This window comes from Neovison vison, chromosome 8 (genome assembly GCF_020171115.1).
Source record: "Neovison vison isolate M4711 chromosome 8, ASM_NN_V1, whole genome shotgun sequence".
In the NCBI taxonomy this organism is placed as follows: domain Eukaryota; kingdom Metazoa; phylum Chordata; class Mammalia; order Carnivora; family Mustelidae; genus Neogale; species Neogale vison.
This window is the reverse complement of record NC_058098.1, coordinates 119,887,227-119,900,879: the sequence shown is the minus strand read 5'-3', so window position 1 is coordinate 119,900,879 and position 13,653 is coordinate 119,887,227. Positions and strand designations below refer to the sequence as shown.

The 13,653-nt window shown below is 47.5% G+C and overlaps 1 protein-coding gene across 1 annotated transcript in view; it reads right to left on the bottom strand.

Annotated features, from left to right (window-relative positions):
- Window positions 1–5,747: 5,747 nt before the first annotated feature.
- Window positions 5,748–13,653, bottom strand: part of CAPN13 (calpain 13) — a 63,287-nt gene continuing 55,381 nt past the window's right edge. Inside the window, exon 22 of the mRNA XM_044262529.1 lies at window positions 5,748–6,209. The gene's annotated coding sequence lies outside the window, so the exon portion shown is untranslated. The remainder of the gene's footprint in view (window positions 6,210–13,653) is intronic.

Sequence of the window (13,653 nt, the reverse complement as noted above, 5' to 3'; positions counted from 1 at the left end):
AGTCAGGAGGGAGCTGTCCTCAGCACAGAGCTTCTGCAGCCTGGTTGTGCCATCTTGTCTCGTGGCTGGGTGGAGGTGGGTGTGTGTGGCAGGATTGGGCATGACCATACGGGTGGAGCTCCAGTGGTGAACTCTGGGCTGTGCCCTCCCAATGGGGATGTCCTTCCCTTTGCAGGAGAGCCTGGGATCCCTGCCTAGAAGCCATAAACCATGGGATCTTGGGATCGCAGAGGACAAGGCACTTGGAAGAAGAATGTAAAGACCAAACTCCTGACTGAAGTCAAATGGAGAGACAGTTCCAGAACACTGCTCTACTCATGCTGGGGGTCACTACTGCCCATTTAGAGGTGGGAAGTAGAGGACTTGGCATGTGCGGAACGCAGACCAGGGCTGTGATTCCTGGAGATGGTCACTAGGTGTCACCATCCCACCGCCCTCCCCCAGGACGATACCAAGGCCAATGGCCTATGCAGGGTGAGTGAAGGGGCTTTGGAATGTCCACGCTCACAAAGTTGTTAGAGGAGCAGCGACTCTCAGGTCGATGGAGGAGAGCACTGTTGGGTTTATTTCTCCAGAGAGTGGATCTCATGAAGAACTGCTGCTGCTGGGGCCTTTCTCCTGGTTACGTGCTGCCCCTGAATGATGATGGCGGATTGGAATCCTTAGGAAACGGCTCCTCGAGTCTGTGGTGTGGAAGGGACCTTAGAGACCTCCAGCTTCAGCCCCTTCATTTTAGAGAAGGGGGCCCAGAAAGAGAAGGCTGTTCCTTGAAGCACACACACACACACACGCACGCACTGCTGGCTGGAGGCCGGACAGGTAGTCTCACACTCTGGAGTCCTTGTCCAGGGCTCTGTCCCCTCCACCATGCTCCCTGTCTCTGCATAGGCTCACTCTCTTTAGCATTTACTGAGCACTTACTAGATGCTGTTTTCTCTTTCTTCCATCCATCCTTCCTTCCTCTTTCCCTCCTTCCTTTTCTTTCTTCCCTTCTCTCTCTCTCTCTCTCTCTCTCTGTCTCTCTCTCTTTCTTTCTCCCTTCTTGTGGCTGAACAGAATTGGATACCCTTAAAGAGGTAAGATGACCTGGCATGTCAGTGACCAAAGAAGGGTGTCCCAGCCGGGGTTCTGTTTCCTTCCCCTTGGTTCAGACTGTTTGCCAACATCATCTACTCCTGATGCAAAACAGGCCTAAAGAAGACCGTGATTCAGACAACGATGGAGCCGGACGAACGATGGGACAATGCCACAGAGATGGCAGCTCACTCAGGTGAGCCCTGCTCCAGCCGGGCTGGTTGGTTGGGAAAGAGCCTTTGGAAGGTGGATGCTTCCACGCTGCAGCATCACTGTGACCGCCAGGGGGCAGTGTTTCATCACCTCCTGGGCGGTCAGAGCCTCTTTTCCCAGTACTGAAGAAAGTCTTTTAGGGGAATAGAGAGGGGGTGTTTACAATAAGAGTCTAAGTGTGGAAAAGAGAAAGATATATGGTCTGGGCATGAAATGATCTGTCGAAGATAGTGATTTCATCGTTCTGCCTGTCTCTGCTCTCAGCAGCAGCTCTGTACTTGACATGGATCTAAAGCTGGAGAATTACGTCTTGGGGTCCAGCCCCCTTCCCACCGGCTCTTCTCCCGTGGTCCAGAATTGCTCACAACCCGAGGCACTCTCTGGGGGCACTTGAAAGAATGGCGTGGGACCTTGTTTGAGATGTCCCAGCCTGTGGGGCGTCAGACCAGTCCCCCTGCCTCTCCTGTGAGCTTCTCCAGGCTGCAAAGTCCTTCCCAAGGACCCACCTGCCTCTGTCTTCTCAGATGCGTCCCTCAGCTGCTCGGCTGCCGCCCAGGGCTGCTGTGCCGTTATGGCCCGTCCCGCTGGGAAATGAAGCACTTCTGGCTTGGCTGGGGGATGGTTAATCAACAGCCTTGTCAGAGTGATGGATTCTTCTAGGATTATTGCTTAATTAGCTTGTTTGGAGGTAAAAATAACCCGGGACATCAGTTCTCTGGGAGTGGGGAGGAACGGGAGGAGGCAGCCGGGACGGGGCAGGAAGGACTCCAGGAGGTGCCCGGGGTGCAGAGTGTGGCGGGTGTGTGTGTGCAGGTGGGGCTTTGAAGCTGGGATTCGTGAGGCGTCTTAGGGCTACCGCGGCGGCTGGGGCCAAGAGCACGCACCATTCCGTAGAGGCACAACAGCGGTGACATCTGAGATGTTTCCCAAGGACTACAGGCATCGTTCGGGGAGCTTTCAATAAAGGCAGATTCCCAGGTCTAGCCCCAGACTTCCTGGATCAGAATCTCTGACGCTTAAAAAAAAAAAAAAGTCATTCCAGGTGAGGCGTCTGGGCGGCACAGTTGGTTAAGTGTCCGGCTTCTGTTGTGATCTCGGGGTCGTGGGATCAAGCCCTGCGTCGGGCTCTGTGCTCAGGGTAGAGTCTGCTTGAGTTCCTCCCTCACCCTCTGCCCCTACCCTTGTTTGCACTCTCTCTCTCCCTCTCTCTCAGGTAAATCTTTTTGGGACGCCTGGGTGACTCACTCAGTTAAGCATCTGCCTTCTACTCAGGTTACCATCTCAGGGTCCTGGGATGGAGCCCCATGTCCTCTTCCTCTGCCTGCTACTGCCCTTGCTTGTGCTCTCTCTCCCTTTGTCAAATAAATAAATAAAATACTTTTAAAAATAATATCTTTAAAAAAAGTTACTCCAGGTGATTTTTAATGCACACTGAAGTTTGAGAGTTTACAGGCCTAACCCTGATCCGTGTGGGGCAAGTCCTTTCCGCCGGCAGTGGGCTTCCGATGACTGGGCTCCATCGCCAGCACACCAGTCCACACCCACGGGCCCCGGTGGTCGTCCTGTTCTGATCTCCTGATTTAGGTCTCGTCCTCTGTGTCTCCCATCTTACCCGTCTGTCTCTGTTGCTCCTGGCCAAGCCCTGTCAGCCCCACTCCGGGCATCTTCCTTCTCCGGGCTCTCCATATCATCTGCTGGTCTTTCTTTCCTCCTTCCATTTCTCTCTTCTGTTGGCACCTGGCCCTCCTTACACCCACTTCTGTCTCCTCTCCTGTCTGGAAGGGGCTGGAAACCTGAGAGTTCCCGAGACACTTACAGTCCCTCCAGTGAGATGCACTTACGTGACACTGGGAAGGGAGAGGAGGGACTGAAGTTTTATTCCTCTGCGTCTGGCAGGAAAGGCAGGTACACAGGCTTCGGGAATTGGGAGCACCGTAGGGCTGCGGTTGCCTCCAGTGTCTGGGTAGGGGAGGGGCAGCAGCCCCTCGGGGTGCCCTGAAAGTTCGTGATGAACCTGGCAGTCACTGGCCACCTTCTCTGGCCTTTGCTCCTCCTGGTCCCTGTGTTAAATCCTGTTAAAACAGAAACAGAATGGTTCTTGTCTTCCTGCCTGATGCCACCTGTTACGCTCTGTTCTTCCCAGGTAACCTCCCCGTATTCCAGGCCCTGCCCCCTTTCTTATTCCCTCTCCTCCCCCCAGCCGGCTGCTCTCTGGAATGGAAAGTTTAAAATGCTTCATTCTAGTGAAGTTATATTATCTCCATTTTTTTTAAAGATTTTATTTATTCATGAGAGACCGAGAGAGAGAGGGAGAGGGAGAAACAGGCCCCCTGCTCGCCGGATGCCGGGCTCGATCCCAGGATGCTGGGATCATGACTCGAGCGGAAGGCAGATGCTTAACCCACTGAGTTACCCAGGCGCCCCTATTATCTCCATTCTTAATATCGAACATAGGTGAGTTGACCATTCGAGGTCAAGAACTCCCCACTGAACTGAGCTGCCTCTGTGAGTTTCTCCAAGGATTCTATCGGAGGAACTCAGGGCCTTTGAGGGAGCAGCGGGGAGGGAGCAGGCGGCGAGGAGGGAGAGCACGGGCCTGATGAGCCCCTGTGAGTTCCCACCATAAATCCTGCCTCTGTCCCCCTGGGGCCTGGAGGTGGCAAGAAGCAAGTCGGCAAAGGGCCCATTTCAGCTCTAGATGGAAGCAAGACTGACATCGCCCCCACGCGGGTGTGTGTGTGGGTGTGTGTGTGTGTGTGTGTGTGTGTACGCATGTGTGTGTGCACCCCATGTCAGAGCTTCCCCCTCACCGGGCTGAGCCCCAGTGCCAAGGAGCAGGCCTGTGCTCTCCCGCAGCCCAGGCTCCCCAGCCACGAAGTGCAGGGATGAGTGTTCAAGTCTAGCATCTGCTACCTGTAATGGGGCAGCTACCTCTTCTTGGGGCTTCGAGGATCTCAGTTATGGAATGGCGAGGACAGCCTGGCCACCCTGTGTCCCCCGAGGAGTGGCTGCAGCTGTGCAGGCCTGGGAGTCGGAGGCCACCGCACTGGCTCCGTGACGGCTCCCGCTCCTCCCTGTCCCTCTGTCTGGCACCAGCTGAGCTCTGTGCGCACTGCCACATTTCCAGAATGTCTTCAGCCCTCTTTTGTGGGGGGACTTTCTTGACCTTGGCTGAAGGATGTGGGGAGACCTGAGAAGGTGCAGCCTGGGGACAAGCTAACTGGTTGGCTCTGTACCAGGGTTAAGGATCCAGACCCTTCCCCTCTACTGGGGAGATGGGGACAAACTCCCTCCCCCCACAGCTCCGTGCAGAGAAGCCAGACCCCCAGGGCCATGCAAGCCCTCCAGCCCTGGTGTGGCCACGAGAGTCAGCTTTCCAATTAATCAATTAAGTAAATTCTCCCCTTCTATCCTGTTAGTTTAAAGAGAAAATTAAAGACTGGTTCTTGAGCCGAACCCCATGAGGGAGGAAACGGCTCTGTGTCCTGGGGACACCACTCTGGCGGTGCCTGGGCTGAGGGGTCATGGCCGCCCCTGGGCTGCTGGCCGCCAAGCCTCCGTCTGCAGTTTCCTTCCGTAAGAAGTCCAGGGTGACTCACAGTTGGGGCAGCAAAGCACGCAGGTCTGTTGGGTTTTCCACCTGGATGTCCCGGTGAAGTCCTGCCACAGGGGGCTCATTCGTTCCTTTGGGAACCAATTCCCCCCACCCCACTTTTTTTTTTTTTTTTTTTTTAACAGAGTCTGTGTTTATCTGTTGACACCAGGGTTTTGCATGCAGAAAATCTTACATGAGGGACCAGGCTGACTGCCCAGGACTCGAGTCCTCAAGCATTAGCTCTGTCTGCCTCCTAAGTCCATGCTGAGCACCGTGGCTGGCCATCCTGGGTCACTAAGCAGAGGGCCCGGAGGCCAAATGACCTGACCCACGCTTTGCCATGTATGTAGTCCCTGCTGGAGTTGCTGAACTGATCATAAACCCTTTGCAGCAGTCCCCTGGGACACAGGTTAGTGGGCTGCCTCTGGTCTTTGTGCCAGGATGTGTCCACTTTCCAAATGTTGACCTCGACCCTGAGCGCAGGAGTCTGCAATGGCGTACCCCTCCCCAATTCTGTCCGCCTTCTGATTGGGTCTGCTCAGAAAGTCTCCACCCTCCTGTCCCCCTGACCCACGTATATTTGTAAGGATCCCCGCACTGGGGAACAGTTCTGGAATGCATTCTCAAACCACAGAGTCTCCTGAGTGTGGTCTGGCTTGGTCACTCTCTGGGAACTCTTCTACCCTGGAGGGGGCCATGCTGTTCTGGAGAGACCTTTATGGATAAAGAGGGAGGGAGATACCTGCCTTGCTGACTGGATTTCTCCTTCCCCAAACTTCTTCCTTTTTTTTTTTTTTTTTTTAAATTCAGAATTATGATCCTACTTGTCACAGAGTCCAAGACCTTTATGGGAATTGTGTTTTATTTTGCCATTTGGCTGTGAAACAATCAGGATACAGACAGGGAGAAGTAGGATTATTTTGCGACACCCAGCAGACGGCTCCCTGATCACCCCCAGCACCCTGTGGGTGGGCAGACTGCCTCATTCTGGCTTTTCCTAGAAATGAATTGGACTGGAGGGAGGGGGTCATGAGGAAGCTGCTCCCCTTCTTTCCCACCGTGGAACATCTCCTGCTTCATCTTCCAGGGCATCCCAGGCTGGTGTCCTGAAGTGGTCAGAGGACCTGCTGTGAGGCTTCGGGCTGACTACAGCCTGACTCAGCTGAGGACCAGGCCCAGGTTCCTCGAAGACAGCCTTGACTACGTTTCAGGCGGGCAGGTTTCACACGCATGGGAGGTATCACACACAGGCAGGTATCGCACGCATGGGAGTTCACCACCCGTTGCAAGGAGAGCCAGATTCTTGAGTGATCACTGGGAGCTGGTCCTAGAGAAAGGCACAGATGTTCAAATGCAGAAGGCCAGGGGAGAGTAAAGAAGCTTTTCCCTTCTTGGAGTGACCACAGAGGGCTGAACCTGTTCCCATAGATGCTGTCTGGGACCAGCAGATAACAGACGGAGCACAGGGACCCCGTGCTGGTGAAGGTGGACCCGTTCCAACATACCTAAGGCCACCCAGTGGACAGGAATATCTCCACCTCCTTCTCCAAAATTCCTTGGAGGCATCTGTGCACTTACTCCCCCCTTAGTTCAAGACGGCAGCCCCCTGAGCACCTGAGTGCCTGTAGCAGAGTGGTGGGTAAGTTTGGGAGATCTTCTTCTGAGCCCCTGAGCAGGTTGGAAGGACTGAGACCAGGAGAAGCTGGAATGACAACAGCTCTAGCCTCTGTTCCAGCAGAGGGCTGGTCTGCTGGCTGTGGATTCCTATGGAAGAATGGCTTTTCTCAAGTGCACATCTCTTGGACTAAAGCGATGTTCTTCTATGGACTTTTTTCTGCAACTGTAATCACCTAACTTTCCCAGCCACATGAGAAAGACTTGATTCTTCTTCTCTATCCCCTTCTCTTTTCTTGAGTCTTAAATGCCTGTCTCAGTCTATTTACTAGGTTTGCTTATTTATTTTCATAAAAGTCCAGCCTCCTATATATAATTTTAAAACTCCAATAGTATAACAAGACAGGAAGAAAAAACAGCAGTCACCTATCCCATTCGTGCCCTAAATTCTGACTCTCCAGACTCTCCAGACTCTTTTCTTTGATGCGTACCTCGTATTTCCAAGGATAGGCCTGCAGGTTTCTCCCTAGACTTGTCAATGTCAAATGCCTGACTACTTATACTGGAAGGTTGGGCTGGTGTGCTCCTAACCCATTCCATACCTACACTTCTCCCCTCCTTTCTCCAATATATTTATGTCACATCTTTTGGTTAAATCAATATTCAATTCTTATTTTATTACAATTACATATGTATTGTTCACTGCTGAGTGAAAAAATACTCTAGGATCACTTGTCCTTTTTTCTTCTATAAATCTTTGTTCTTCCAGGTGTTAATAATTATCTCATTTAAAAAATCTGCTTATGGGGTGCGGTGGCTCAGTGGGTTAAGCCTCTGACTTTGGCTCAGGTCATGATCTCAGGGTCCTGGGATCGAGCCCTGCATTGGGCTCCCTGCTCAGCAGGGAGTCTGCTTCCTCCTCTCTCTCTCTCTCTGCCTCCCTCTCTGCCTACTTGAGATCTCTCTCTCTCTCTCTGTCAAATAAATAAATAAAATCTTACAAAAAATCTGCTTAGTCTATGTCATTATCCTAATAATTCTTCCAAAACTCTCCAGCAAAATTTTAAAAATCCTTCTGAGCACATTTTACCCATGATGAAGCAATCAGATAAACTACTGGTTCCATTTTCCCCCAAAGACCTCTCTTCCTGGTCCCATTGGTCTTCCTTTCTCTTTCTACAGGACTTCCCTAGCTAGTGAAGGGTCCAGTGCTGGATCTTGTTTCCTGGATATCAACTCTTCCTCCTTCTTGGTTTATGCCCTTGGAGTACTGAAGACACTTTTTCTAGCTGGATACCATTCTCTTCCAAAGCCAGATCTGGAAGGCTGGACACCCTGGGTTCTACAGTAATCACCACCTGTATGTTGGCCAAAGCAGGTAGGGAGTTTCACCTCTCTAGAGGCAAACCCAGGCTCCTAACTCTCAAAAAGGATGTCTCTGGTCTGCAGGATGGGGGAGATAATTTACTTGGATAGGAGAAAACTGTTGTCGGTAGATCAGAAAGATCAGGACCACTGCTACTCATTCGTCACCTTCATGCAGAGTGGGAGAACGTGGCCTATTCCTCAAGATAGTTCACGTCCATATTAGTGGCAAATTGTTATAAATAATAACTTTGTTAGAATAAGACACTTTATTACCACACTGACAGTAGATCAACGTGAATATAGATGACATTAGCTAGAAAAACTCTCAGCAGAGTGTGACTTACAGTACATTAAACCTCTAGAATTGGGGCGCCTGGGTGGCTCAGTGGGTTAAGCCTCTGCTTTCAGCTCAGGCCAGGATCCCAGGGTCCTGGGATCCAGCCTCACATCTGGCTTTCTGCTCAGTGGGGAGCCTGCTTCCTCCCCTCTCTCTGCCTGCCTCTCTGCCTACTCATGATCTTTGTCTGTCAAATAAATAAATAAATAAAATTTAAAAAAAAAAAGGAGGGACGCCTGGGTGGCTCAGTTGGTTGGACGACTGCCTTCGGCTCAGGTCGTGATCCTGGAGTCTCAGGATCGAGTCCTGCATCGGGCTCCCAGCTCCATGGGGAGTCTGCTTCTCCCTTTGACCTTCTCCTAGCTCATGCTCTCTCTCACTGTCTCTCTCTCAAATAAATAAATAAAATCTTTAAAAAAAAATTAAAAAAAGGAAAAACCCCTCTAGACTTGAAATCAATTAAGATCAACATAACCTCGGGGCGCCTGGGTGGCTCAGTGGGTTAAGCCACTGCCTTCGGCTCAGGTCATGATCTCAGGGTCCTGGGATCGAGTCCCGCATCGGGCTCTCTGCTCAGCAGGGAGCCTGCTTCCTCCTCTCTCTCTGCCTGCCTCTCTGCCTACTTGTAATCTCTCTCTGTCAAATAAATAAATAAAATCTTTAAAAAAAAATCAACATAACCTCAATTCTCTAAGGACAATATACCAATTCATTGAGCATTAGCATTTTTTGAAGTATGAACTTGATATTTAAAACAATTTTAATATAAACATGGCCAGCAATACGACAATGGGGGTGCATGCTTCCTTCACAATGAATAGGTACAATGGGAGGGGAGGAAGAGGAATTCTCTGGTTGCATACTTCTATATCCTACTTCACTAAGTGAGAGCAGAACAGATGGGTTGAAGATGAGAGAGAGAGGAACAGAAGTGTTCTCCCAATGGGAGTACATGCCAGCTTGCCTGGTGGATCCAAGCCGACTGATGAGGGGGCTTTAGCAACCCCAAACTCTGGAGAGAAGCTCACTTAGCTCATCTGACAAGGCCTTCACTTGTTCCAGTGACAGCTTCATTGCCCAGAGGGCCAGATGAACAAGGAGAGGGAATTTTCCTCTGGGTTGGATATTGGCCAATAATGAGAGTCTCTTTGCTAACATGGGAGTGGTGGAAATCCTAGAAGAATGTAGCTTTGACTTTGTAGTGGCAAAATAAGGGAATGTTGGGGGGCATTGAAATGTGCCCTGGGGGATGCCTGTGTGGCGCAGTTGGTCAACCATCTGCCTTCAGCTCAGGTCATGATCCCAGGGTCCTAGGATCAAGCCCTGCATTGGGCTCCCCTGCTCAGTCACAAGTCTGCTTCTCCCTCTCCCTCCACCTCCCACCCCTGCTTGCTCTCTTTCTCTCGCTTTCTTATTCTTGCTCTCTCAAATAAATAAATAAAATCTTAGGAAAAAAAAAAAGGAAAGAGAAGTGTGCCCTGGACTCAAGAAAGCAGATTTCAAAAGGGTGAGAGGATCAACAGGTCAAACAATAAGCCTTTTATTAAAAAAATATAGGTCATGATGTATTAGAGATTTTAACAAGATAATGTTAATTATCTGCTTTCCAGTAATCCTGATGGGCAAGAAACTGCATACATAGTCGATAGCAGGAAGAACTGGGTTGAAGACAACATTTATAAAAATTAGGACAAGAACAAAAAAAAGGAAGACACGAACCTGGAAGGGCAATTTCTCTCAGTCATTTGGAAAACTGTTATTGAGTGGTTCCTTTATGCCAGGCTTTTTGCTACATGGTAAGGAGATAGCAACCAAAGACATACCTAAGCTTACAGTCCAGCAGGGAATATAGACATCAAGCAGGTAATTAAAAGTGTGTTGAATCAGCAAGCTACAAATAGAGGGGAACTTCCTCAGCTTGACAAATAATATCTATGAAAATCCCACAGCTAACGTCATACTTATTGGTAAAAGACCGTTTCCTCCCAAGGTCGGGAGACCAAGCAGACAGGGGTATCTGCTTCCTTCACCTTTAGTTGTCATTGTCCTAGAAGTTCTAGCCAAGAAAAGGAGATAAGAAAAATTAAAAAGGCATCCAGATTGGAATGGAAGAAATAAAACTACTTGCAGTTCCACAGATGACATGACTTTGTAGTTATAAAATCCTAAGGAACCTCCCAAAGACCATTAGAACTAATGAATGAGTTCAGCAAGGTGGCAGAATGTGAGATCAATGTATGAAAATCAGTTTTCTTTCTATACATTAGAAATGAAAAATCTAAAAATAAAATCATTTATAGTAACATCAAAAATACGATACGTAGGAATAAATTTAACAAAGAAAGTACAGGACTCCTACACTGAAAACAATAAAACATTGCTGAAAGAAATTAAAGAAGATCTAAAACAATGGAGAGAAACCTCATGTTCATGGATCAAAAAGCTTTAGATTGTGAAGTTGGCAACATTCCCCAAATGATCTACAGATTTACGTAATTTCTATCAAAATTCCAGCTACCCTTTTTTTCCACTGCAGAATTTGTCAACCTGTCCTAAAATTCATGTGTAAATGCAAGGAAGCCAGAATTACCAAAGCAGTCTTTTTTTTTTAATTAATTAATTTATTTATTTGGCAGAGAGAGAAAGAGAGATAGATTCACAAGTAGGTAGAGAGGCAGGCAGAGAGAGAGGGGGGAAGCAGGCTCCTTGCTGAGCAGAGAGCCTGATGTGGGGCTTGATCCCAGGACCCTGGGATCATGACCTGAGCCAAAGTCACCCACTGAGCCACCCCAAAGCAGTCTTGAAAAAGAAGACCACACTGGAAGACTCATACTTTCTGATTTCAAGACTTACTACAAAACTATATTAATCAGCACAGTGTGGTACTGAAACAAGGACAGACATACAGATCACTGGAACAGAATGGAAAATTCAGAAATAAATCCTTATATCATGCTAAACGGACTTTTGAAAAGGGTGGTAAGAATAAAATGGGGCAAAGAGTAGTCTTTTCAACAAGTGGTGCTGGGGTAACTGGATATATATTTTCAAAAGAATGAAGCTGGACTCCTATATCACATCACATACAAAAATTCCCTCAGAAAGGATCAAAGACCTTAGTGGAAAAGCTAAAGTATAAAACTCTTAGGAGAAAACCACAAGAGGATTATTCATGATCTCGGATGAGGCAATGATTTCTTGTATATAACACTAAAAGTGTAAGTGACACAAGAAAAAATAGGTAAATTGGGCTTCAACAAAATTAAAAATTTGCATTCTATAAATGATATAAGCAAGAAACTTAACAGACAACTTGTAGAATGGAAGAAAATGTTTGCAAATCACATAGGTGAAAAGGGACTTATAACTACAATGAATATTATATATATATATATATATATATACATATACACACATATATATTTACAAATATATAAAGAACTCTTACAAGTAGGTAACAAAAAAGTTAAATGAACCAATTAAAAAATTTAAAAAGTTAAATAAACCAATTTAAAAATGAACAAAGAACCAGAATAGACATTTCTCCAAAGAAGATATACAAATGGCCAGTAAGCACTGAAAAGATGTTCGCCATCATGAGCAGGGAACTGCAAACCAAACCACAATGAGGTATCACTTCACACTCTCTAGGATGGCTCTAATAAAAATGTCAGACAATAGTAAGTGTTGGCAAGGATGTGGACAAGTCAGAACTCTCATTCATTGCTGGTGGAAATGCAAAATGGTGCAGTGGCTCTGGAAAGTAGTCCCTGAAAATGTTAACATAGAGTTACCAAATGACCCCACAGTTCTACTCTTAGGTATACGTACAAGTGAAATGAAAACACACAACCATGCAAAAGCCTGTATACAAACATTCATTGCAGAACTATCCCCAAAAGGTGGAAAGCAGAAACAACCTAAATGAGCGTCCATCAATGGATGAACAGATGAATAAAAGATGATATATTTACAAAATGAAATGTCATTTGGCATTAAAAAGAAATGAAGTCTTGATAGGTACTACCACAGATGAAAGAAACTGATTACAAAAGACTGAATATTGCATGAGTCCAATTACGTAACCTGTCCAGAATCGGCTGATTTATGGATTCAGAAAGCCAATTAGTGGCTTCCCAGGACTAGAGGGATGGGGCTAACATAGGAAGTGACTACTATTGGGCATGGGTTTCTTTGTGTGGTGACAAAAAATGTTCTAAAATTATATTGTGGTGATCGTTGCACGGCTGTGTGACTATACTGAAAACCAGTGAACTCTGTATCTCAAATGGGTAACCCATTATGATGGGCGAATTACATTTCATAAGACCTTAAGAAAATATAAGGAGTGGGCAACAATAACAATGAAGAATTCTGAATGTTATGATCTGGCCAGTGTGACAGTGAGTAAGTAATATGAGAACCCAATGAGGTTAAGACACAAAGGATCAGGACTTATGTAACTAAACCCAGGACTGAGCAGACAGTAGAGGCAAAGGACCCAAGGTTGGGGAAAGAATGAAACATTGGAGGGAATAAAGGAAATGCTGGTGTGGTGGGAATAGAGCACAGGAAGGAGGAGAGATACAAGGTATGGTTAGGTAAGTGGGCAGTAGGCAGATGGTACATGCCACATTCATGACTTTAGACTTTTCCCAAATAGCAACAGGAAGACATTGAAGGGTTTTAACCTCAGGAGGGCAATGATTGGATGTGAATTTTATTTTATTTTATTTATTTATTTGACAGATAGAGATCACAAGTAGGCAGAGAGGCAGGCAAAGAGAGAGGAGGAATCAGGCTCCCCACTGAGCAGAGAACCCGATGTGGGGCTAGATCCCAGGACTCTGGGATCATGACCTGAGCCAAAGGCAGAGGCTTTAACCCACTGAGTCACCCAGGCGCCCCTGGATATGAATTTTAAAAAGTGTGCTTAGACTGCAGGAAATTGACTCGAGTGAAGTGGGTGGATATAGGAAAATCAGATAGGGAGCCAGTGCAAAGTCAGGGAGAGAGACGGTGTCTGAAAAATCTAAATTGAAGTAGTTTGAAGGGAACGTGGGAGGTGAGGATGTGGAGACAATGAGCTCTTTTATGAAGTTTGGCTGTAAAGGGAGGAGATAGCGTTGTGGCTGGAAGGGAATAGGAGATGGAAGAAATTTAAGAGATAAGCATGTTTCAGTGGGAAGTGGATGACTCCAGGAATGAGAGAGAGAGAGATTGATTTAATATTCAGAACACAGAGGAGAGAATTCATTCTATTGGGTCCTTGTGAAGGGGGGAGGTAATGAGATCCAGAACATCCTCAGAGACATATGCCCTCTAACATAACAGGAGGAAGGTGGGAGATGGTTATAGATGAAAGAGAGTTTGTAGATTTGGAGGCAGAACTTCTTCACCCTCCTGCCTCCAGTTCTGCACAGCAACCCATCTGCCAAGAGTGACTAGATCT